The 25,938-nt window shown below is 47.4% G+C and overlaps 1 protein-coding gene across 2 annotated transcripts in view; it reads left to right on the forward strand.

Annotated features, from left to right (window-relative positions):
- The first annotated feature begins 7,331 nt into the window (after positions 1-7,331).
- Positions 7,332-25,938, forward strand: part of ELOVL5 (ELOVL fatty acid elongase 5) — a 63,834-nt gene continuing 45,227 nt past the window's right edge. Inside the window, exon 1 of one of the 2 annotated variants that reach the window (XM_079970574.1) lies at positions 7,332-7,463. The gene's annotated coding sequence lies outside the window, so the exon portion shown is untranslated. Of the gene's footprint in view, positions 7,464-8,280; positions 8,437-25,938 lie in introns of those variants that run through there. The other variant, XM_079970573.1, reaches the window with a different exon arrangement.

Raw genomic sequence — 25,938 nt, forward strand, 5'->3', positions numbered from 1 at the left:
GCTGCTAGTCAAAACAGCACAAAGAGAAGCATTTATTTTACTTTATTTCCTTTGTGTGGCACCGAGGAAGACGTCACACATTCAGAACAGAAATTAAGGCCTGGATTCGCCTTTTCACCTGCCGGTTCCTCTTGACCCGACTGTGTGGTCGTCAGAAAACACTTGTGTGGAATGCACACAGGCTGGTCTCCTTCGTGTCTGCTGGGTGAACCGGCAGATTTCAGTACCTTTCTCATGGATAATGGGAACCAGTATGGCATTTCCTTGTTTTGTGGGTGGAGCAGGAACCACTCAGCGGTGGAGCTGTAACTTGTTACATTCCAATTCAGTGTGTTAGGGATAGCATACAAAGGCCTCAAATTGCTTGGGACCCAAGGAGTACCTTCTCCAGGATCACAGGAAGGGAGGCCCTGGCAGCTGCTGGGTGCTGCCCAGTTGGTTTGGATCTGGGTGGGACAGGGCCTCCTTGGTGGTGGTCCCCTGTTTGTGGCATGCACTCCCTGGCGAGGTGCCTCCTTCTCCTTTCTCCTTCCAGGAGGAATTTCAAAACATTTCAAAACATTCCTGTTTTAAACCAGGCACTTGATTGATGGTTGAAAGAAAGAGATTTGTGGAACGCCAGCAGGTATTTCTGCAGGGAGAGCACTCCACAACACTGGTGCCATCAGTGGGGGGAAAACAACCCATCTTGATGTTACCACAAACTGATCATCCTCAGGTCATGGCAAAACCGACCAAGTTCCATTAGCTGATCTTAATGCTCTTGCCGGATGGAACTCAGTCTCAACAAGTGGAATGCCCATCAATGGCTATGCATTCAGAAAGATAGGCTATGACTGAGAGGGTGGTGAACTTTCAGTTCCAGCTTCGCCTTTTTAGGCCTGTGGGAACATTTGAATTTTTGTGTGGGCACCAAGGGCCCCACTTCTCCCCCCGCCTTCCATGGATCAGTCCTCTTGAGAGGGTGGGGGAATGTGTGCGCGCATACACACACAGAATTCTCTTTCCCAGGAGATCTGTGTAAATTTCAGATCAGGGAGAATTAACCTGAGCTTTGAAAACCACCTAGAACTGGGAAGAGGAAATGAGAGAGTGTGTCTCACTTCCTCTGTGCATACTTTTCAAGGGAAACAGAAACCCATGCTCATAACCAAGAGATTAGTTAGGGGGGGTGGCACCATGGCACCATGAGACCCACAAGTACAGTGGTACCTCGGGTTACATACGCTTCAGGTTACATACGCTTCAGGTTACAGACTCCGCTAACCCAGAAATAGTACCTCGGGTTAATAACTTTGCTTCAGGATGAGAACAGAAATCGTGCGGCGGCAGCGGGAGGCCCCATTAGCTAAAGTGGTACCTCAGGTTAAGAACAGTTTCAGGTTAAGAACGGACCTCCAGAACGAATTAAGTACTTAAGCAGAGGTACCACTATACAGCACTTGCGGCCCCTGCGTTAGAAAGAGAAGAAAGAGACACACAAAGAAAACTTGCACAATCACTTATGCACCCAGTCTGTCATCTCAGGAAACCCCATTTCTCATCCAGGTCCTATGATTTCTTTTGACCATTCTTCTCCAGTGTGCCCATCAGCAGCTGATAGATCTCCTTCAGTGGACGGGGCATTTTTGCATGAGCCTGTCTTTTACACAGTGCTGCCCAGTCCACTGAAATTAATTAGAAAGTCCCAAGTATGCGTTGGTGCGTATACAGAGCCGTGAATCAAGGGTAACCTGAATCAATGGCATTTTCCAGTGAAAGGCAAGTTAAACCACAACAGTGTTTATTTTTTGGGTTTCAAGGGTCACAAGATCACAGCCTCTGCCGAAAATCCTCCGTAGCAAAGTCTGGTTATTTAATGAAGAGCTCTCTAATGATCGTTCCAATCCAATATAGAATCTGGCAGATAAAACCTGGACTCCCACCAACATGTAATTTAACTTCATCAAGCCGGGAGACATGATTGAGAGAGTGTGCCTAAGAACCGACTCTGAAGGGCACTTCATAATTGCAGTGCTAATGGAAATACTCCATCAGTACTAATTTATTTCACATATCTAGAGAGTCTCCAAAATAAGTGAAATGACTTCGCGGCAAATATCAGTTCTGAAGGTCACACTGTTTTAAATCCTCTTAACTTACTCGCAATGTGGGAGAAAAGGGCAGCTGCTGCTATCACTCACAGCATCTGTGCAAATCCTGCTCCGACATAATTTGTAGATAGCCAATTTACAGATGGTATGATCTGGACTGGCCACAGTTCTTTCAGAGATCAAATTCCCAGCTGCAAAGTGTAGCCAGTGTCACATTGATGCCATTTTTATAGCCAAGATGTAGCAATCACCTCTCAACAGAATGGGCGCCGCTCAGTGGTAGAACCTCTGCTTTGGCATGTATAATGTCTCTGGCTCAGTCTCCAATATCTTCAGATAGGGCTGGAAGTGTCTCAGTGTCTGAAACCCTGGAGAGTCATCGCTATTCATCATAGACAATGCTGAGCTGGATGGACCAAGGGTTTGAGAAAGAGGTAGCCTCCAGGTGTTGTTGACTACAACTCCCATCAGCCCTAGACAAGATGGTCAGGGATGATGAGAGTTGTAGTCCAACATCTGGAGAGTACCACACTGGCTACCCTTGAAGGCTGCAATCTCTGTTTACCAGCAAGCCCCAAGCCCCCATTTGTTCTTCGACTGCCACATGCTGTCTATGAAGCTTCCCTGATGGCTAATCAGAAGCCACAGCTGAAGTGCAGAGGCAGAAGCTCCACATCTGTGCTGACTCTCTGTCCCCTTTCTGGCATAATTGAAGGTGTTGATTTTTACATATAAATTCTACCTAAAAAACGCATGCCATAATACGTAGAAGAGACTACTATTTCCTCTAGAAGGACAGGGGAGGACATTCTGGGGACGGTGTTGTGCTGTAAATCAAAGACAGCAGAGCATCAAACAAGAAATCTCAGAAGGGGCAGGAGTCCTGCACAGAATAACCGCAAGTGACAATTTTGTTGTTTAGTCATGTCCGACTCTTCGTGACCCATGGATCAGAGCATGCCAGGCACTTCCATCTTCCACTGCCTCCCGCAGTTTGGTCAAACTCATGCTGGTAGCTTCGAGAACACTATCCAACCGTCTCGTCCTCTGTCGTCCCCTTCTCCTTGTGCCCTCCATCTTTCCCAACATCAGGGTCTTTTCCAGGGAGTCTTCTCTTCTCATGAGGTGGCCAAAGTATTGGAGTCTCAGCTTCAGGATCTATCCTTCCAGTAAGCACTCAGGGCTGATTTCCTTCAGAATGGATAGGTTTGATGTTCTTGCAGTCCATGGGACTCTCAAGAGTCTCCTCCAGCACCATAATTCAAAAGCATCAATTCTTCGGCGATCAGCCTTCTTTATGGTCCAGCTCTCACTTCCATACATCACTACTGGGAAAACCATAGCTTTAACTATACGGACCTTTGTTGGCAAGATGATGCCTCTGCTTTTTAAGATGCTGTCTAGGTTTGTCAACAGGTGACAATACCAGGCACCAAAAGTAATTTAGTACAGGGCAAATTCAGGGAGGATACTAGACTGGTGGCTATATACTGTTCAGTGGTACCTCTGGTTGTGAACAGGATCCATTCCGGAGCCCCATTCGCAACATGAGCAGAACGCAACCCGCGTCTGCAAGTGCGCAGGTTGTGATTCGCTGCTTCTGCACATGCGCGTGACATCATTTTGAGTGGCTGCGCTTGCATGAGCGGCAAAACCCGGAAGTAACCCTTTCCGGTACTTCCGAGTTGCTGCAGGACGCAACCTGAAAATGCTCAACCTGAAGCAAACACAACACGAGGTATGATTGTATTACCTCCATGTCACAACCAGTTGCTAGTGATAGTGGTTTTAGGGTAGTGTGACTGGGTGCTGTGCTGCAGGAGGAGCCACAACAGTGATTTAGAGTAGAGCATGAGAGGCAAGGGGCACTGAATTTCAGCATCACACAGGGCACTGCTGAAATATAAGAGCCCAAAGTCTGCCACTGCTGGTGATCACAATACGTAGTGTGCTATTGTGTTCAGCTCCTGCTTGTGGGCGGGGGTGGCAACTTGAAAAAAATTCTGGGGAGGGCCCAGATAAGCCCCACCCTGCATAACTGATCACAAGACACGGCACATGCACACCATTTGAATGGCAATGCCCATCACCTTTGGGGAGCCCCGGCCCCTCAAATATTTTATGGGGGGGGGGGGGCTGAAGGGACCTCAGCCCCTATGAGTTGGCTCCTATACTTGTGGACTTCCTATAGCCATGAGGCTGACCACTGTGGGAGATGCAAAGCTGGACTAGATGGGCCTTGGATCAAATCTAGCAGGGCTCCTTCCATCAGTAGTTTTAAGATCTACAAAGCTGAGACTTCTAACAAGTCCATTTCATCTTGGCACGAATTGTGGATGAAAAGGGCATTATCCTCAATGGCTCCACTTGTTATGGAACTCCAGTGGAGGTTCCCCCCCTCCCTCTCCTCCTTCCTAAAAGGTCTTTATGTGCTTAATCAGTGCTTACGGCCAGCCAAACTTGGGAGGGTTTAAAAGTGAGGTTTAAAAAGCATGACATTATGTAAGTGCCACATATCCCCTTTGGTCCCCTGCCCTTTCCTTGCAGGGCAGGCTGGAGACTTTGGCCCTTTGATTTCCTAGGAGTCAGCAAAGCTTTATAACAGAGAGATAGTTTTGGAGATGGCTGTGTTTGCACAAGATTAAAATCTTTACCCTCAAGTGGCCTGGGTGATGTTGACCGAGTCACAGATAACGGTTGTGAAGGTAATGATGGGTCTATGCATATTGCATAGGTCTCCAGTATGGTGCCTGCTCATACACACTCAGAGGCTATCCCTGGCACCTGCATAAGAACAGAAGAAGCGGCTTTGGCCCATCTGACTCCATTGTCAGGGCTGGAGTCAGGTGCAGGCCACCAGCAAAGCAGTAACTCACCCCAGGCCAGTGAAGTTAACTCTTTATTCAAGGAAACAACCACAGTTCTGACCTAGTGGCCTCTTTCTAGGAGAAGAAGAAGAGTTTGGATTTGATATCCCGTTTATCACTACCCAAAGGAGTCTCAAAGCTGCTAACATTTTCCTTTCTCTTCCTCCCCCACAACAAACACTCTGTGAGGTGAGTGGGGCTGAGAGACTTCAAAGAAGCGTGACTGCCCAAGGTCACCCAGCAGCTGCATGTGGAGGAGCGGAGACGCGAACCCGGTTCCCCAGATTACGAGTCTATCGCTCTTAACCACTACACCACGCTGGAGGTCTTGTCCTGATGAAGCAGTTGCAAGGACTGAAGGTCCCCATCTTCCCAGTGACCCCCTAGGACTCCTCCTCCCCAGCGCCCTTCCCACGAAGTCACAGGCTGTGTCTGTGCACAACCACCCTCTGCTCTGTCTGCTTCCTTTCTCTGTGAGTTCGAGGGGACCAGAAGTTAAGGCAGCTGGTTGCAGCAGGAGGAGAGACTCCCTGGATTCTTCTGCAGCCTGTCTCCACTCTGCCTCTTGGCCTCCGCTTGAAACTCAGAGTCAGAATCTGAACTGTCACAGCCTCTTCCTGTTCACTAAACCCTGTCACCTCTTCTACTTCCGACACTTCCTCCTTCCAGTCTGCTGCCTCTTGCCACTTGCCTGTCGCCCCACCACCACTTCCCGGGCTCTGAGCCTTCTTCCCTTGGTGGTTTCCCAGCTAGGGAGCCTCCTACCACTCCTCTGCATCCAGCCACACCATGACATCAATCCAGTGGTACCTCGGGTATTAATTTGTTCCGGAGGTCTCTTCTTAACCTGAAACTGTTCTTAACCTGAAGCACCACTTTAGCTAATGGGGCTTCCCACCGCGCCGCCGGAGCACGATTTCTGTTCTCATCCTGAAGCAAAGTTCTTAACCCGAGGTACTATTTCTGAGTTAGCGGAGTCTGTAACCTGAAGCGTATGCAACCCAAGGTACCACTGTATTATCTACAATAACAGGCAGCGCTTCTCCAGGCTTTCTGGTGGGAGTCTCTCCCAGCTGTACCCGGAAATGCTGAGGACTGAATTTGGGACAAAGCAGATGTTCTACCACTGAGCTACAGCCAATAGGAGCCAATAACTTTTTTTTTGGGGGGGAGACTTGCAGATGGGAGGGGGCACTTGCAGCATGCAGGCAACTCTCACAACAGTTTCTGTAGCTTGCAAATGTGCCCATGGGCCCAGAAAAAGTTGGCAAACCCTGCCACTGTATAACCCGCCCTGAGTCCTAGGATAGAAAAGAAGCTTCCAAGCCGCTCTGTTCTCTTGCTTGAAGGATTCTCGTCTGAATTGTGCAGTGAGTGTTGCCATGTCAGGCCTTGGGGCTTAGTTGACTCTGAGGATATTCTGTTCCATTTCCTCATTCGGCTCTTGGTTGTGGTGGTAAAAGTACGCAAGAGCCCTCCTCCTTATCTCTCCTCAACAGCGCAACTGAAAAGAGATGCGTCGTTGGGGGCACAGAAGAGGCAACGACTTTTTCACTGCACGTGTGAACGCTTCCAACTTTTGTGACATCTGTGAACGTTGCACAGAATGTTTGAAACGGATCGGTGCCCTCTGGGGCTTTTATACACCGGCTTTGCAAAAGCAGGAAATGCAAAAAATAAAAAATAAAAAAGTGTGTGGGGGGTGTACTTTTGTTGCTTTAAAGCTATTTCATTCTCAGGCACCACAAACGCCCTTAAGCCAAAATCCACAACATTGCCCCGCCCCGACCCAGAGTCCGCTGAACCGGGTGCCGGGTGAGCGCGCTCGAATCCCCCCCCCCCGAAATCCCGAGGCGCCTCCCCCTCGCCGCTCCGATTGGACACCTCCGCCGCCGGGTAAATGGGGTGAGCGGCGGGCTGGGGTGTGCAGCGCATTGGAGAAACAAGCGAAGTCAGCCCGGGCCCGCCCTCCGCTCTGGAGGAGGTGCGGCGGCGGCAGGCGGGGTGGGGAGGAAGGGGAGCCAAGTCTCGCTCTTCCACCCTGCCCCCTCCCCGCAGGTATCTGTCCCAACTGGGAACTCAAGGGCGACAGCGGCCCCCCCCCCATCTCCGCGGGGCCGAAGGGCAAGGCTGCAGCCAGCGTGGAAGGGACCGGGTGGAAGGGGGTATGTGAGGAGCAAGGCTTTACGCAACCTGCGCGCCTTCCAGGCGACCAGCATCCCCTTGCTCCATCGGCCCAGCTGCTTCGGAATAGCTCCGCACTCCAGTGGTGGAATCTGGCCTCCAACTCCCTCTCTCCTTCCTCAACTCTCCGCCCTCCTCTTTCCCCACTTGTCGTGTGGGTCCGCCTACCTCGCTGGCCGGCCTCTGACTTCCACAGGACCGCTCGACCCGGTTGTCTCCCCTGCTAGCGCTCCGCTCAGCCTATGCCGCGCGTCTGATCCTAGGCGAAGCAGGACGGTGCAAAAAATAAAATATAAAAATCGCCCTTCAGCGCTGCCAAGTAAGCTTGTTTAGTTAGTTAGGATCCGCGGGCGCTTCAAGAGGGTGTCGCTTTGCTTTTCCTTTCCTCTGCCCTTTCGTAGTTATTATGAGCTGCTAACCCCCCTCCAAAAGTTGGAAACTTTTAGGCTCCTCACTGCCCGAGCCCCTGGAGCTGTCGCCAGATGCCGCGGGAGGTTTAGAGCGCAGTCTCGGGCGTTTATTCAGAACTCTGCCTACACACAATTAACTCGGGGTTTCCCCTGGATGTCCCAGCGGCTCGCAGCCTTAGAATTTCTCTTAAAGGAGAGGAGAGGAAAAGCCGCGCAAGGGATTCCGTGCGCGTTTGCTTGGAAATCAGGAGACCCGCGACGGCGGTCTCATTCCTAAACGGAGCCTAATCCGGAGTTAGGCGCGCCTAAACCCACCGAAACCCGCGCTGTTAAACGCGCCTAGCTCTGCATGGGAAGCACATCAGCCTTACTTGCGAGGAAGCCTGCACAGAACTATGCACAAAGGCGGGCTTGTTGTTGCCCACTGCGCGCATGCAAATATGCGCAGGAGCCTAGCCTCAAGGTCAGGCACTGGCGCTGCCCGGCGGCTCTAACCTTCCCTATTCACGCCTTCCCTCCCCCGGCCGAGCGTTCCATTGTCCCTCCCTAACCCTCTCCCAGCCCCCGTGGCGTCACAACGCCCCTTCTCGCCAGAGCTCTTCCCATTTGTCTCCCGCCGCGATTGTTACGTCACAGTCAGCCCACAATTTAGCCGGAGATCGCGCCCCCTTCCTTCTTTCCCTCCTTGGCGGTGCCTGAGCGCCGAGGCTCGAACCCGCCCCTTTCCCCTCCCCGCCTCTGCAGCGTGACTGAGCCGGCTGGCTGCTGCTTACCGCTATCTCTCCGCCTCCCTTCTTTTTTATTATTTATTTTTGGGTTTTAATGCTGCCTCGGGATCTATCGCCACCTTAAAACTGCCTGCTGCTGAGTGCGCGCAAAAAGGTAAGGGATCCGCGCTTGGCCAGCCTGGGCCTCCGCCGGCTGCGAGGTGGGTGGGGAAGCTGTTGCTTTTCTAGGGCGGATGCTCCCCACACTCCCATTGCCCTTGTAAGGGGAAAGAGAAGGAGAGAGGGCGCGGGCTCCCTTTCCTTTCCCGCGCGGCCGATCCTCTGCTCGCGGGGCAGGATCGGGGACCGGGATCTCGCCCGCCCTCAGCCCAGGCAAGCAGCGACCGGTGGCTGGCTGGAAGCAGCTGGCGGACGCCCTGGGCTTGCCGAGGGGGCGACTCCGACGTGCTGTCGGCTGGGGAGGATGGAGGGAGCTGGCTGGTGATTCTAGGCAGTGTTCATGCAAATAGCAGTGCGCGGGGGGATGTGGGGCTGTTGCTGTTGCTATTATGTCCCCGCCGTCCATACAACACACACACACACACACACACACACACACACGGGGGGGGGACCGGTTTAGGGCGGGCCACCCGATGGCGGCTCCACGTGCATCCTCGCCTTTCGCTTCCCCGTTATTGCTGCGGGCGATCAGCGGAAGAGGCGGCTCCCGTCTCGAGTTTGAGAATGTTTGGGGCTCGCAGAGCCAACTCGCTGCTAGCCGGTTTCTGCCCAGCAGGGGCAGAGAGAGAGGGGGGGGGGAGATCGGCAACAAGTGCTGAGAAAAGCTCCGCGTTTGTACAAACATCCTCCGCCGCTTCTGGCGGGGGAAGGAGGTGCTGGTGTGTGCCGGCTGTCACTTTGCAGCCCCGGTCCCGCGTCGTCGGAGAATGACGGACGGGGCGCGGGAGCAAGCAGGTCTCTCCCCCACCCCGTGCAGGAAAACTCTTGTGGACGCAGGTCGTTGTTCACGTGTGATGAGCGCTCATCTCGCCGTCTTGGGAAGCCGTTTCCGGCCACATGTACCCATGTCGAAATAGACGTGCACACTCTGCCTTGCGAGGGTCTAAGTGCACAGAAACGAAATGCTTCCAGCGAATCTGTGGTCTGTTTGTGCTGTGTAAAGTGTCCCAATACACCCAGCTAGCTTGTTCGATCCAGCTGAACTTGGCTGCCGGTGTGTTGCAAGCCCCTGCCTTGCACTGCGCTGAGCAAAGTGATGCTGGTGCCCTTTTGTGCTAAGCAATCTTGGCTAGAACGGAAATGGAATGGAATGGAAAGTTTGCTCCAGTTTGGCTTTCTGCTCAGGATTCCCCTTCGACACTTGGGAGGCTGTGTAGCCTAGTTATGTAGCCAAGTGGCTGATGTCTCCTGCCAACAGCAACCGGTGCATTCCCAAAGGCCCACTTCCTTACAGGAAAACAGTGTGTCCTTCCTCAGGAAGGAGAGACCAGCACTGAAACTCCCAGAGAAGAACATTCTTCCTGCCCTTAAGCATTTCATTGAGCTCTTCCTTCTAAAGCACCCCCCATGACTAGTAAGTCCAATGAATAATAATTTTTATTTTTATTAATTTTCCCTGGCAACCATCCCTGTTCCTAGGGGAGATTTGGATCCCTTCCATATGACCTGTTTATTGAGCATTGATTCTTATTTGTTTGCACAAAGTTGCAGGGAGGTGAAACAATGTTGGCAATTTATTCAGCATTCCTTCCCATTTGTTTGCTAGTATAAAAATTCCACGGAGCAATTACAAACCCGTACATCTTCCCATCACTCTTATCACAAAACTGACCTCCCCCCACCTTTTCTTTTTTAGGAAGTTGATTTTGCTATGCAAATCCACTTTAATTATGCAACTTGAATTTGCTGGTACTGTATGTGATTGAATCCCATCTGGATATAGTGAAGTCCCATGCACTCCTCCCCTCCACGTAAGCCCCACTGAACACAGTGAGATTTGGTTCCATGTAAACATGCATAGAGTTGCTTTGTTAAACTGTATGAAGGGCAGCCTTCTGCCTTGATGCTACATTTTGTACATTGTTAGAAATTGGAGAACTTTTTAAGTTCATTTGGAGAACTTTCTGTGTTCAGTTTTTGTTGAGCTAGATGGGAAGCAATGTTCTTTGGGCAACAGGCTGCTAAAAAATGCTTCATTTGTTTTTGGCCCAGTGTTCAGGTGCACTACACCTAAATAATATAAACTAAGGCTGCTTATCTTACGCCTGCTTATCTTTGAGTGACTCCATTTGAACTCCAAAGGGACTTGCTGGTATGCACTGAAGGGTTGGGCAAGCCTGTACTCTGCTTCAGAGGAAGGTGTAAAATAAAAAATAAAAACCCCTCCCAAGTCACATAACATCATCGCCAATGGCTTTCAATCAAAGAGAATCCCTTCTTATCTCAAACAAGGGTGACTTGATTAGATGTAGAGTTTGGAAGCAAAGTTTATCTGTCCCCACAAAAGCAAATGGATGGGGTTGTTTTCATGGGACTCTTCAGTCCCACTTGATTGTGGTTCTGTGCCTTGGAAAAGGCAGGGGAAACTCCAGAGCAGCTGAAATAGGAGTTGCTTGGTTGTTTTTTTTTCACTCTGGGGAATTATGCAAAGCAGCTTGGAATCTTTGACTAGACAAATGTGTTGGTGATGAAGCATCCCTAAGGCAGTGATTTTTTTAAATATTTTTTTTTGGCAGGGGGTGGGAGGGAATGTGCACTTCTAACTTGAGAGTTTGATTAGATGTCGGATTTATAAACATTCATCAACTGCCTTTCCTTAGTGCCTAATCATGTACATATATTAAGATATTTAAAAATCCCCAGCGGTGCCTATCAAAACGCGGCATGTTCCTGTGTTAGCTGAGAAAGTGGATGGAACTGAGTTGAAAGTATGCTCTTGAAAACAAAAAGATTCTGTATTGCAGAGATCACCTTTTTGTTGACGTGGAAAGGCAACACCATTGCTTAGTCAGCAAGGAGGTTTGATCTTGAGACAAAATCCTGCCTTCCCAGGGCAAAAATATGCTGACTACAAAGTGCTCAACCACACCCGGAAGAAGAGAAATGGCAAGGTCTTGCCTGGCAGGCTGATCCTATGGTCCTGCTACACAAGGCCTAACATCAATGTAACCTTGTTGCTGCTGGCAGAAAGCGCAAGAATAGCCATAGCAGTGAGCCAAGGTAGCAGTAGCAACAGACACATCACAGTGGCTGACAGTTCTGAAGCCACCCATCAATCAATGATCTTGCACATGGGCGACTTGATTGAAAGACACCAGTCAGCACATTGGGGTGGCATGAACTCTGTGATGAGGTCACCCGATCCTTGTGGATCAGTTGAAAACTTCTGCGATCTTGGTGTGGAGTACTTTAATATGCTTTTCTTTTTGTCCTACAATTCAAAGCATACACATAACTCTTACGTTACTAGCTCCTGTTGTTGTCATCTGTCTGTCCCAAGAGACAATGGAGTGTGCCTCTGGGGGGGGTGTGTGTGAAATCAAACCTCTGCATTAACAGCCCTGAAGTGACCTCTCCAGGGTGCAAGCCTGGGCAGTTTGTATGAAGGTTCTGGGCTGCCCAGGCAGCAAGACTCCCCTCTTGGCCCTGCTGACATGGTCCAAAGGAAAGTAGAGCAACAAGTTTGGCACTGGCTTGGCTGCAGGAGTTGTCGGAAGGAAACATACAAGGTACCATCCAACCGTCTTAGGGACTCGAGTCTGGATTTGTGTGTAGGGTTTACTCCTTATCCTTTTCTTCTCCTGAAGATATCCCTCAAAGCAGCAGAGGTTTAGGACCAGTTTTCCTTCTCCTAGATGGGCTACCTTCCCAAGCTGACCTCCATCTGCCCCATAATCTCTGTAACAATATGTATTTATATCTTAATAACTGTAGCCTTGCCTTTAACTGGTACATTTTTTTCTAGAGGCACTGTATTATGAAAATGATTGGCCCTAGGTTAGGGGTCTGGCTAGCCTGTTTTGATAATCTGGCCCTGGCTTAAACAGCCTCCATCTCCATTGTCAGTGGGGTCGGGGCAGAAAAGTCAAACGCAGGGTACAGATATTCTCAACCGTCCTGCAATCTTTCCCCAGGCCCCCCACATGGAAGGAATGAACTCTCAGTAGGCAATGGACCACAGTTGGAGAACTTCTGCTATTGCACCTTCCTTCTAAGAGGAATCTGTCACCTTTCTCTGTTATTCCTTTTTGGGAAGGTGCAGGAGCTCAGGAAGAAGTGGGCAGTTGTATCTGGTTTCTCACTGGTAGCAGTTGCTGTACTGCACAAACTTGAGCTTTGCATGGCACTACAAGGAGTTAGGGGAGAGACATGTTTGCCTGCATGAAAGAATGGGATGCCTGTTTGTCTGTGGGCAGGGATGGGGAGATAAGAGTAGCATCAGTAGACATTAGCTATAGGTAAGACAGTCCTGTAACAAGGCTGGCAACGGCATGTTTGCTACCATGTCAGTGCCTACAGTATTTATTCTGCGCATCTGCTATGCTCATCTGGAACGGGGTGGGGAGTATCTCTGGTTAATATGGCCAAGGCTGTTTTGGACTGGACTGAAAGGACTGGGTGAATTACAGATGCTTCTTAGAACATTGCAAAGCTTTGGAGTGAAGACGACCCTTTTCGAGACACAGCATTGGACAAGTGTGTGCACTAATCTGAGTGATTTGTTTTGCTTTTCCTTCTGTTTGTCTTTGGGGTTGGGGGGGGGTATCCCTATTAAGTGTTATAAAACACGCCTGCACTTTTCTGCCAGTGCACACAACAAACCTGGCCTTCCTGTGCATGCTGCAGGAATAGTTGCCATATTTGCATTACTGTTGCAAATAAATATTCCTCTTGTGATGCGTGCTGGTTCCCAGCCTTCCTTAGTCTTATTCCCAGGGCTTTTCAATCAGAGGCTGCTTAACTGTTGTCAATGTATCTTCTACAGTGCTGTGTTGCTGTTGCTGCTGCTCGCAGTGAGCCTCCCATGGGAGCTTTGAGTTATTGTGAAGGGCACAGAGTTTGTTCGAATTTCTATCCCACCTCTCTTCCAAGGAGCTCAAGGAGGCAAATGTGCTCTCCCGCCATCCGCACAACAACCCTTTGAGGTTGGTTAAACTGAGAGGCAGTGAGCCTTATCATGTCTGAGCCTCATCATGGTTGCTAGCAGGGGCTGCAACTTCCAGGCAGCATAACCAAGGGTGAAGGGATTTCTCCACCCTGATTGGCCCTCACACCTGCCAGTAGCTCCTCACTAAGATTCACAAAGCAGCTTTGCCATGTTTTGAATTTCTCATGGGAGGAGAAGGACCATCCCACACTACAACATTCAAAAACCTTGCCCTCCAAAATGGCTTAAATAAAAAAATGGAGGGAGTTTTCAAACTAGCTGTTCATAGAGCGTTCATCCTGGTATGTTTGCATGGAGTGTATATGTATCTGTGTGACATATATACAGGGGTGTGTGTGTGTTTATAGGGATGTGGGTGGCACTGTGGTCTAAATTACTGAGCCTCTTGGGCTTGCCAATTGGAAGGTCAGCAGTTCGAATCCGTGCGACAGTGAGCTCCAGTTGCTCTGTCCCAGCTTCTGCCAACCTAGCAGTTTGAAAGCATACCAGTGCAAGTACAGTGGTTCCTTGGTTTACAACCATAATGCGTTCCGCAGGTCCAGTTGTAAACCAAAACAGGTTGTAACCCAAGGTGCGCTTTTGCCAATGGGGCCTCCCTCCCAAAATTGGTTGTAATCCCAAAAAAGGGGGGGGTAATCCAAAAAAAGGGACACGCACTTCCAGGTTTAACGTGGTTGTAATCCAAAACGGTTGTAATCCAAAGTGGTTGCAAACCAAAGTACCACTGTAGATAAATAGGTACTGCTGTGGTGGGAAGGTAAATGGCGTTTCTGTGTGCTCTGGCTTCCATCACAGGGTTCTGGTGTGCCAGAAGTGGTTTAGTCATGCTGGCCACATAACCTGGAAAGCTTTCTGTGGACAAACTCTGGCTCCCTCAGCCTGCAGAGTGAGATGAGCGCGGCAACCTCATGGTCGCCTTTGACTGGACTTAGCTGTCCAGGGGTCCTTTAACTTTTACCTTAACTTTACACACACAATATTGCTAGCTAGACTCTTACTGTGCACTTTTATGTGCAATTTTTTGTTGCTTATTGTGGCCAAGGGCCAGCTGAAGGTCTGTATTCTGCCCCCAGGCCTGAGGTACCCCACCACCACCCCACTCCTTGGAGTGCTTCTACACAGAAATCTTCAAGTGGCTATTTTTGTTGTTGATTTTTTTAAACATGAATCTAACACCTATAATCTCCAAAGCGTTTGTGTGCATTACAGGCACCTATAAACTTCAGCACAAAAAGAACAGAACTTTAGAAGAGGCAATTTAAGCCCTTATTGATCCTCAAGCAGAACAGGAAGTAAACAAGAGGCAATTGTACTACAAATGGGCATTCTGGCCAATGTGGGCTTTTAAGTTCCCATTGCACACCCCAAAGCCTCGCATTTTAAGGTTCCTGGCACCATTTTGGAAATGGCCCTTAGAATCACTGCAGGAGGGATGCTGAGCGAAGGGAGAACTAACCTCCTCTCCCTTCCAGCTGCTAGGGATACAGGAAGCTGGCAATAGCAATAATGCCTCAGGTAGCTGATACTGCTTTTAATGTGTTTTTGTTTTGCTTTTTTTTAAAAAAAATAGCAATACTTAAAAATGGTCTAGTGCCGAGGGCAAGACGCAAATATGTTTTAAAATCTACATCAGCAACAGAATTGTGTTTCATAGTTCTGAAAGTGCGAGAGGGAAGCAGAAGCAAAGATGGATAATAAAGGCAGGAAATGGGAGGGAGGAAAGGAAGTGGAGCCCTTAATTGGTGTTAAATGGTTGCCAGAGAAGCAACAGACTTAACTGGGGTTATTTTTGTTTTTTATAGCAGGCTTACGTTTACTACCTTTTCAGGAGGTTCTTGGAGAACTTGATGCCTGAGGCAGGAAATCCAAATGCTTTTTTTTTTTTTTTTTTTACATATTAGTAAAAATATAATGGCCATTTTGCTGCCTTTTTACATGGAACCCCACAGGGTAATCTTCTTCAGATGGGCTGCCTTCCTTGGAAGCTGCTTCTGGTATAAAGGCAGCAGCTCAAGTGGCTCAGTAGGGCAGACGAGTGCCGTCATGTTACACCACTTATGAAAGAATTGCAGTGCTTGCCAAGAAGCTGCCAGGCAAAGGCAGTGGCACCAGATACCTGAAAGGTTGTCTCACTCCTTGTATACCCAATGGATCACTCTGCTCTGCAGCATCCTGCAGAGTCCGCACCACTAGATATGCAGGAGGCCCTGTGACGTAGGCAATCGGGCCTTTGGTGTGGTGGCCCCTTCACCGCAGAACTCCCTGCTGTTACATATCTAGTAGGCACCATCTCCATTGTTTGTTTCTGGTGCCTACCGAACACCTTTTGAGGGAATGTTTTTTTATCCCAGTCTCTACCCGATTTGGATTTGAATTTGTTTTCATAGTTTCCGGTCCTAGAATCATAGACTTGGGAGGGTCCCGGTGGATCATTCCAACCCTCTGCGATTCAGGAATGCACAGCTGTCCCTTACGGGGATCGAACCTGCAACCTTGGCGTTATTTTGTCAGCACCACATTAAATCATTTTGTAGGATGTGGTTTGGAAATGAAAGGGAAGATAGAGAGAAGGTCCCCGGGGCTTTTGCTTAAAGTGGAGAGACTCTTCTTCCTTGAGGACAGTGATGGGTGATCTTCCCTTTGCTTGGGAATATTGGGTGAACAAAGAGCTAAAAACCTACCTTTCCTCGCTGGAATCTGTTGGATGCTTGGGATCTTTTTGCCAAGAGCTCTTGGTTGAAGTCGGGAAGCTTCTCTCTCCTAATCTTATAATGTTGGTGCATACATGCTGATGGTGTTGTGTGCAAATGCCGTAACAGATTTCTCCCTTGGAATTGTAGTGTTTTTCAAACACAAAACACCTTTGCCAAGCACACAAGGCTCCCGAGAGCACGAAAGGGTTTTAGGTCTTGATGGGGCAGGGCAAGAAGCAATTGCACTAATTGATTCAATTCAAGATGCTCTCCAAACAACAGGAGACAAGCATCCTGGCTGTGGCTTCGAGTAATGTTTGACCCCAGAGTAAAGGATTAATATGATAGAATTCTTGCTCCTCCTAACCAGTTTTGAAGCATGAAGAATCATTATGTTGTCAGCCAGAAAAGAACGTTGGTGGGGATTATACTCTCTTTAGAAGACATCCAACCATTATGTGCTGGACAAACTTGTACTGTGAACCAAGTAATTACAAAGTTCATTAGGAGCAAGAGAGGAGATGATTCCATGAATTTTTATTTGATCAGTTAATTTAGGCAGGGAAATGTAAGCCTTTCCTCGAAACTGGTCTTTCAGCTTGGGGGAAGTTTATTGCAACGGTGCTGCTAGTATTGCTAAGCCTGTTAAAAAGGAGGCTCAACCTTCTCTCTCTCTCTCTCTCTCTCTCTCTCTCTCTCTCTCTCTCTCTCTCTCTCTCTCTTTTGCCCTTCCTTGCAGCTGCCCGTGGTGTGGTTTCTTTACACTAGTCTTTCCGTTAGCATTCCCCTCTTTGATCCAGCTTGTGCTACTGGTGGGAGGGAGCTCTCATGCAGAACAACTTTTGGTTTTCTGGTAAGCTGTCAAGCAGCTGTTACAGGAAAGGATAGGTGTAAGTTGATCAGGGAGAAGTGTTCCGATGACATCACACAAGATGGTTGCCTTTTTCTTGACAGGAAACCACTGTGTAGACCACAAAGCAGCCGCCCTGCATTACTTTCTTGCCACCATCCCTCCCCCCACCCCGCCCAATCATCTGCTTAAAAATAAGCTGTGGATGTTTTCCCTCCTTAATTGTGCCTCTGTAATGCAAGCCTTGCGTTTGTGTTTCCATGTTTTTATTCTTTTTAAAAGCCACCCAGTTGCAAGTACTGTAGGCCTGGGAATTTGCATACCTCATCTAAACCAGAATAATAGCTACGGCCGAAAAATAATAAGCCCACTCTGCTCCATGCCTGTTGTGGAGTAACACTGTAAGACAAACCCCTAACCGTAATTAATTCTACTTGTTGGAATGCAAGCAGGGTTTTCTTAACCTTTCCCCCCTGTTTTTGGAGATTAAAATAAGACTAGAATAACTAGAGAATTTTGGAATGGACCTTGGACACCATCTTTTCTGAACTCTGTGCTCTGGAGCAAATAAATAAGGCTAGATTTACTTTTGCATCCATCTTCATTCTTACTTGTGTCTGTGAGAAACCTTGGCTGTCCTTTATTATAACTCAGCCAAGCAATTAAGAGCCTCACCTGCTGCCGGACAGACTTTGCCCCTTGAGACTGCAGTAGGTTGGGGTCGAAAATGAGAATGGCTCCTTTTTGCCAACAATTAAAATGTGGGCCGAGAGAGTTCTAGTGTAGCCTTCTCTGACATGCTAATTTTCCATTTGTTTGGTTTTGGCACAAGGCAGTGGCGGAGGAAGCCGCTCGGGTGCCTGGGGCGGCATGCCGAGGGGCAGCGCAAGCCACCCATAGGGGCGTTGCACACCGTGGGGCCTCCGGAGTCTGCCTGCCTCCTCCCACTCAGCCGCCCTACAACTGAGGGAGAGATGGCGGGCGGACCCTTTGGGGCAGCGTGGAGCCCAAGGCACTGTGTCACTCCCAGGAAAGATGTGTGGCTCGGGCGCACTGCAAGCCCCGCAGTGAGTGCCACCCAACATTTTGTCACCCCTCCTCAGTGGTGAGACCCAGGGTGGTCCGCACCCACCGCACCCCCCTTCCTCCACCCCTGGCACAAGGGAGCATTGCAACCCTTAAATCTTTGGACTGACAAATTTCCGTGGTGCCGTCCAATACCAGAGGCATCACTTGACATTGCTGATCACATGCTTCTCCTGTCTGCTGTGGTCCACTGGGTTGCTTGGGCCAGCAGAAAGATGCACTTTGGCCAGAGATATTTCTAGTTCACTTCTATCATCAATCCACAGAAATGGCTAGACTTCAGACTCTTGTCATCTTCTTCAGATGACCTTTTTACTGAGCGTTTATCCTGATTCACTGGCATAAAGCTTACCCTGATCTTATATGAGGATATCGTCAAGCATGCCTTAGGAGTTGTTAGCTGGGAGGTTGTATATAGCATTTGTCCTCATTACTTTTTGCAGCAGCTATACTTCCTATCAAGAAGTCATTGTCCCACACTTTTTAGTGCATTTCCCTGCAATTTCTCTTAACTACAAAAAGTTATAACAAAAAGTGGATTTGCTGCAACAAAGCGCTTCAGTCCACTTTAATTGCACAAATACGAATTTATGGTATGCGGTGGTCACTGTTTTGGAGAAGGGACTCAATCTGGAGTGACTATGTTTTTATTTTACTAACCCTATATAATCCTTGTTCTACAACTCTGATTGTTTTCCTCCTCTGTAAAACAAATGCAGTCTTGACCTCCCTCGGGAAGTAGAGGCAGTGAAATGCTTCGTGTGCTAAAGGTCAGGACAAATTGTGGACCTTTCTGTTAACAGCATCCCAAGGGTTAGGGCACCGTGATAGCTACCCTCACTGCAAGCTAAATTTGTGGCTTGTAGAAATATTTGTTTAGAAATCTTCGCCATACATTTTCTGTGGCCCATGCCCATATCCAGCTCAGTCCACAAAGAACTGCCAGTGTGATGGGTGATTTGTTGTGAGTGTTCATACCAATGAGTCTCTTGCAACACTGCTTCTTAAAACTTCACCTCTCCTTTGTTCTCCATTACCTTCGTAAGAATAAAAGATAGTGTCTTGAAATCCAGTCCAACAGACAGAGTTAATCTACAGTCTTAGCTAGCAGTGCTGTGAATAACGGGAATAAAACTTTGGCCTTTTTAATCTGGTTCCTATTGATTTCTCTGCTTCCCGTTACTGGTGTGCTGCGTTAAGTGCAGGGGGATATCAAAATAGTCTCTTCTATAATTATCTGCAAAATCTATACTTTAGTCCCAGAGTTACTCTGTAAAGCAGTGATCTGACATAAGTTTAAAGGAGCTGAAAATCTTAAACATGGATGAGAGTGTGGCAAGTAGGGATGGGTGAATCTGCCCATTTCGGTTCCTTGCAGTTTCTAATTTTTCCAAACTTTCTCCACATTTCCACACCTGTTTGTACTCACCAGCTTTCAGGAGCAAATTTATTCTTATATACACATGTGTGTGTGCAATTTGGCCTAATTAACCCCATTTTTGCAAAGCAATTTCCTCCAACATAATGCATTTTTCTATGTTGATTTCTTGAATATATGCATTTTACTCTAGTATGTTTGTTTTTGTCCACATCAATTGATTGGAGAACTACCCAGCAAAATTCAGAGATGTGCGAATTTTAAAGGATGACTGTGTTTCGGTTCTTGTTTGGTTTTGGAGAAGTGTGACTTGAGGCCTTTCCCCACGTAACTATGTAAAGTGGTATAGTTGCTGGGTGGGGGTGTTGGATGGGGACGGGGCATTCTGACACATGGCATCTTCATTATTTAGCTAAAATTCCATAATAATGTACTCGGGCTTTCCCCTCCCTTCTACCGTGAACAACTTGACATTTGTGAAAGATCCGGAATGGACCCACAATGTTTCCATTTGCGTGGCATGTGTACAAGCACCATCCTGGTCTCTGTGTGGAGGGAGGGTGGGGTTGGCGCATGTGGTTTGAGGCATCTGTTTTGCACCACTTCCTTTGGACAGATGCAAGCTGTCAGTTTGTGAGCTCAGTTCGGAAGAGAGAGATGGCAGGTAGAGGCTATGGTGCCAGTGACAGCAGTCATTAGTTGCAGGCAAAATTTAATCACAGTAACCAGGTTTTCCCAGAGCTCAGGCAGATACACAATTCCTCTTCTAATCTCCTGTTCTCTGACAGTATTAGTATTTTGGAATATTAGGCATTAAACACCCCCATCTCCCCCCCAAAATAAATTCTGTTTCCCCCAGTGCATGTGAATAACTCTGATATTTACTTGCTGGAGGAACACGAAGATATTTAAGGGGCATGGAACTTTTCTCAATTTGGGCACAAGCCGCCATTTGTTCAGAAAGGAAAACCCCAACCGGTCATCAGAAAAGTTGTGCAGGCAGAGCAAAAGTTTTGGTACCCAGATAGGACGGATGAAGCATTAAAACTGGAAAACTCGTGGACTGGTTGTTTCTCAGTTTATAAAGAACTGCCTCTTTGTGCCCCTTCTACCATGGAAATGTCCTCCATCAGCTGGTTAGCATCAGCTCTGCCCACACTACACAGATACAGCCCTGCTCAGCAGTTTGTGCTTCCTGGCACTAAACCCAGCCTACATTGTGAGGGAGGGTTTGCTTTATTTTTCAAATGTGAGAGGGAGGAATCTCCTCACCCACATCATGGTCACCATTCTCTCCTGGCTATAGTAAAATCTATATCCTATCTGTGGTTGTATCAACCCATAGTTACCTTTCCCACAGAAACTCAGAATTTGTCTAGCCTCTGTATTTAACTTCCCCCTCTCAGAACGACCGTAGTCTTGCTTCTTCTTTAATGGCCGGTGAGTCGCTTTGTCATTGTAGTTAAATGCTGATAGTTCTTCTGCTTCGACCAGCCCTCACTCCTTGGCTGAATCCTGACTTTCCAAACTTGGCATGTTTAGAACGTGAGCTTCCTCAATAAGTAGCTGAGTAACTGAAGTATACCTGGCACACATTTTCAAGATAAATTAGCCCTGATTTATATTGTTTTAAAGACTGTGGGTATATAGACTCTATAAACTGACCTGTGAGTGGACTGCTTAGTCAAGAGGATAATGGGAAAATCCGTGTTGGAATGTAGTCTTCTTGCTCCCTTAATCGTTTTAATGATCTTGCTGTCTTTATAAATATCGGCATCAACAGTGCATGTAAAAATATTTCTCATTAGAAGTGAGGGATGAACGTGAAACATTTATTTATTATCTAAGGCATTGCTGCTTTGCCCACCAAATCCTAGAGTCTCCTGCAATAACAGATTGAAATACAACATGGGTGCACAGGCTGGCGATATTCTAGCTGTTTTTACTTCAGAATAAATATGGATGTGAACTTTCCAGGCAAATGATACCAAGTTGATGGTGCTGAGCATGAGCAATCTTGAGATTTTCTTACCTCATTCCCCCACTTATCTGTGGAACCCTTATATCCTGGCTGAAGTAGCTGTATGATGCAAAGGATTTGGAGACATTATAGAGCAGTGGTTTTCATGCTTTCTTTGGGGGGGACCTCCTTTTACCTGAACCACGTTTGCACAATTGTCTCTCTGCTTAATAAGCGAAGAGATGAACAAGCCTTTTGCTCACACATATACACAGCCCCTTTGTTCTGCCATCCATGTGAGTTGCAGTTAAACTAAGATTCGTCTTAGTTTCCTAGTTCATCTGAACTAGGGAGCTATGGTTGCCAGCTTTGGAACAAGCCAGGGTATTTATCCCTGGTTTGAAGTTTGTTTAATAGTCTGGCTTGTTATGAAGCTGGTAACCATAGTTTCCTGATTTCACATGAAATGGGAAACTGCAGTTAATTGGTGGCTTCCTGCTTTAATTGTGTGAAGGCAAGAACAAAGGGCTTCATGTGTTGGGGAATGAGCCCTTCGTATCTTGCCTTGTTAAGTCAAGACATAATTGTCCAAACTGACTCATTAAGTCATCTGCCAGTAAACTCCAGGTTGTGTTCTATTGAAAGCCCACTGGACCTATGGAAACAAATAATGTCCGCCACTGCATTGCAGATAATTCTGGTGCATATTGTAGGGCACACAATCCAATTGGGGTGAGGCAGTTTAGAACACACTCAACACTTTCATATGCCCACACATTGCAGGGGAAGACAAAACATGTTGAAAAGCTTCCGTGGAGAAAAGCTTGTCTGTCATTGCTGATCTCATGGCCAAACTTGCAGAGAACCCCAGATTTCTCCTGAATGGAGTCTAGAAACAACTGCAATTGGGTCTTGCTCTCCTGCTGCCCAAATAGAAAATGTATCCAATGTTCTCTTCCCTTCCTTCATATTGCACAGAAAGATTGTAACGATGGACAAAGCTGTTCTCTTCTAGCAGTTTGTTAGCTATTTGTTCGCTGGAATGGCCTTCACTCAGCCCCCCATTTCCCCATTTCCTGTTCTGTATGGGCAAAGCTAGACTTGTCACAATTCATGCAACCAACAAGTGTGCCAGTGGATTGGGGTTTTTAAAAATAGAAAATAGCAGATAAGGGTCACCTATCTGGATCAGGGTCAGAGCAGGAATCAAAGGTTTAAAGACACCCCCCCCCCAAAAAAAAAAAATCTATCAGCATGGTCCTGATCCAATAGCTTCTCCATCAACTGCTATTTTCCCTATAAAAGGAGGATTTACACATTTGCTAATTGTGTGAAGGGAGCTATGACTAGTGTGGCTTTCTATACACATGCACTTGTCAAGTTTGGCCCTTGGAGAAAGGCCCAGGGAAGTCTAGTACTGCGAGATACCATTTTGGGGAGAAGAGTCTGGCCTAAGTCAAGCAATCCAGTCCTGTCCTGGACCAAAGTTTGCCTTCCTTTCTTCCTCCAGAGCAGATTTTGCTGACTGGGCAGCTCTGCAAACAAGAGTACTTCCTGTGAGCGAACTTTCAGCCAAAGGTTTTTGATGGCTGTTCTCCTCCCTCTCTCCTTTTCCCCCCTTTTTTTAATCGGATTACAGTAACTGGCCACCCACATTAATCTTAGATTGTTCATTTATGTTTAATCTTGTTTACTAGAGCAGAGACCCTCTGTTGACCTTTCCACTCAATTTACTTAATATGTGCAGCAGACTTGGGAACCCTTGAATTTTCACTTCCATGTCTGGTATGAGTGGCCTCATTCCTTTGGCCCAGTATTAAATATTTGTGCCACTTACCAAATTTTGATAAATCCTCACAGAGGTTTGCAAAAGATAAAAATACTAATGAAGTAAAAAAAAACAAAGATAAAAACAAAGATCCAGAGTGGTAAAAGAGGAAAAGCAAAGCAGCAGAATTTAACTTTGAACAGGATTGAAGAGACCTGACTAACAATCATGGGTTTAGCATGGTGTCAGAAAAATGTGAGTTGGCTTCAGAGGAGCCTTCCTGGGGAAGGAATACGAAAGGCAACTAAAAGACCTCTACCTGGGAGGTCCTCTGCCTAACCTCTGAGGAGAGGGCACTGGGGCAATGGCTTCCAAAGTTAATCCTGGCACATGGCCAGTTTGGTTTGGATGACAGACTGCAATCCTTCAGGTATCCAAGTCCCAAATTGTAAAAGGTCTTTAAAGGTACACATCAGCACTTTTGACTTGGGGTGGGAATTGGTCATCTGTGGATGTTTATTTAGGACTGGAGAATGGTGTTCATATCAGCTGTTCCAAGTTAGTTCCAAACACATCTGCAATGTATATTGCAGTCTCCAAAGGCAGGCCTGAGTAGACCGCTTTGCAGTATGCTAAAAACTGGTGTGCACCTGTGGATTGTTTTATTCCACATTTTTACTTCAGTGCCACTTGGGATACTTTTTGGCATATGCTACTGTGAAGTTTTAACAGCCGCATATGTGTCTGCTCACAGTTGTTAGATGTGTAGTGACTTTAAACAAGGGTGCAATATTGCTCATGTTCATAGCACAAATATATCCCTTCCTGCTTTGCAGTTATGCAGTTCTCTTACTCAGTTTTCACCATGCATTTTACTTCAGAGTATCGCCCCTGCAGGTTGCGAATGTTGCGGGTTGCGAATGTGCGGGTTGCGAACGTGCATCTCGCACGGATCACGTTCACAACCCGAGCGTCCACTGTAGTGCCTTACCTGTAAATGTTGTTGATATAAATCCAGCAGTTGGCTGTTCCACTGGGTAGTTCTGGGATTCTCAAAGCACATCAGATGGTGATTATGTAATAAGTAATATATTTGAGCTTTGCATGAACTGCAGAGCATTCTGGGTGGTGCTGTAACACATGACACTCCAATCAAGTTGGCTGTATGGTCAGCTGAAGCACACGTTCTTTTTCCTCAGAGGAAAAGCATATTATTGATAATTCAGTTAACGTGGACTGGCCCTGAGCTCATTGCCTTTAATTACCATATTTTTTGCTCTATAAGACGCACCAGACCTCAAGACGCACCTAGTTTTTGGAGGAGGAAAACAAGAAAAAAAATATTCTGAATCTCAGAAGCCAGAACAGCAAGAGGGATCACTGTGCAGTGAAAGCAGCAATCCCTCTTGCTGTTCTGGCTTCAGGGATAGCTGTGCAGCCTGCATTCGCACCATAAGACGCACACACATTTCCCCTTACTTTTTAGGAGGGAAAAAGTGAGTCTTATGGAGCAAAAAATACGGTACTTGCTTTTGAACATGCCACTTCTCTTCATTAAAACCGCCCCATGCCCATTAGATGGAGGCTCTCAAACACCTTTTCATGATAGAATTCAGGCTTGGGTTTTGCACTTATTACAGATTGAAATTGGGTATGTGTTTTTATTATTTATTGGCATTCCCAGGTTCTCTCAACAGAAGTTCCAGAGGTGTCCTGTGTGAGTGGAAAGGCACTTCTGCAAGGAAGCCTCCTCAAATTCTTCCCATTTCCCTTCCCAGTTGCAACTCCCTTTGCCCCAACCCACCCTGTTCCAGAGGGTCCTCAAGTCTCTGTAGTGGCTTTGGCGGGGGGCATAGGAGACTATAGTGTTGCCGATAGAGAACCAGGAAAACCCTTCTGCATGAGCCGAGTTGTACCAGCTGTTCCCTGGATCTAGCCCATGACTATTGTATTCATTGTAATAGAATCATAGAATTGTAGGCTTGGAAGGGACCACAAGGGTTGTCTCATCCAAACCCCTGCGATGCAGGAATCTTTTGCCCAACGTGGGGCTTGAACCCACGACTCTGAGATTAAGAGACTCATGCTTCTTCCCAGCAGCCAAGCAAATTAAGCTTGAGTTTTCCAGCTGCCATCCCGGTCACAGCTACTAGCTATACCTGTGCTGGCCTAGCTGAAGAAATGGAACCATCTCTCTTTTCTTTTAATAATAATAATAATAATAAATTTTTATACCCCACCCTCCCCGACCAAGATCGGGCTCAGGGAGGTTAACATCAGGTATATAAAAAATTGATTAAAATACAACTTAAAAACAGAATTAAAGGGCTTAATCAGCCCTTTCATGAGATGAGCCCTTTAAGGGCTTAATCCAAAATAATCCATGTAGTCAGTACAATAACAGAGTCATCCTCCTTCCTGATGACATAAAATGCTGTGATTCTTTCCACAGGAATGTCTTTTGGGCATGTACAACTTAAAATGTAGCCTCATTTCAGTGGAAACCCAGATCAAAAACTGTTTGGGGGGAGAAAACGTCAAATCTTCACCAAGGCCAACTATCTAGACTGGTCCACGTGGGCCAGAAAAAAGCCAGGGAAGTCCCCAAATAAGGGTTCCATCACAGAAGGAAAAGGGAAGAGGGGGAGGGGATCAAGCTGGTTCCAAGCCAAAGGCCAGGGGGAACAACTCTGTCTTACAGGCAAGAAATCAGATCCCGCAGGGCCCTGGTCTCATGAGACAGAGCGTTCTACC

The sequence above is a fragment of the Podarcis cretensis genome, assembly GCF_951804945.1.
Source record: "Podarcis cretensis genome assembly, chromosome: 3".
NCBI lineage: Eukaryota > Metazoa > Chordata > Lepidosauria > Squamata > Lacertidae > Podarcis > Podarcis cretensis.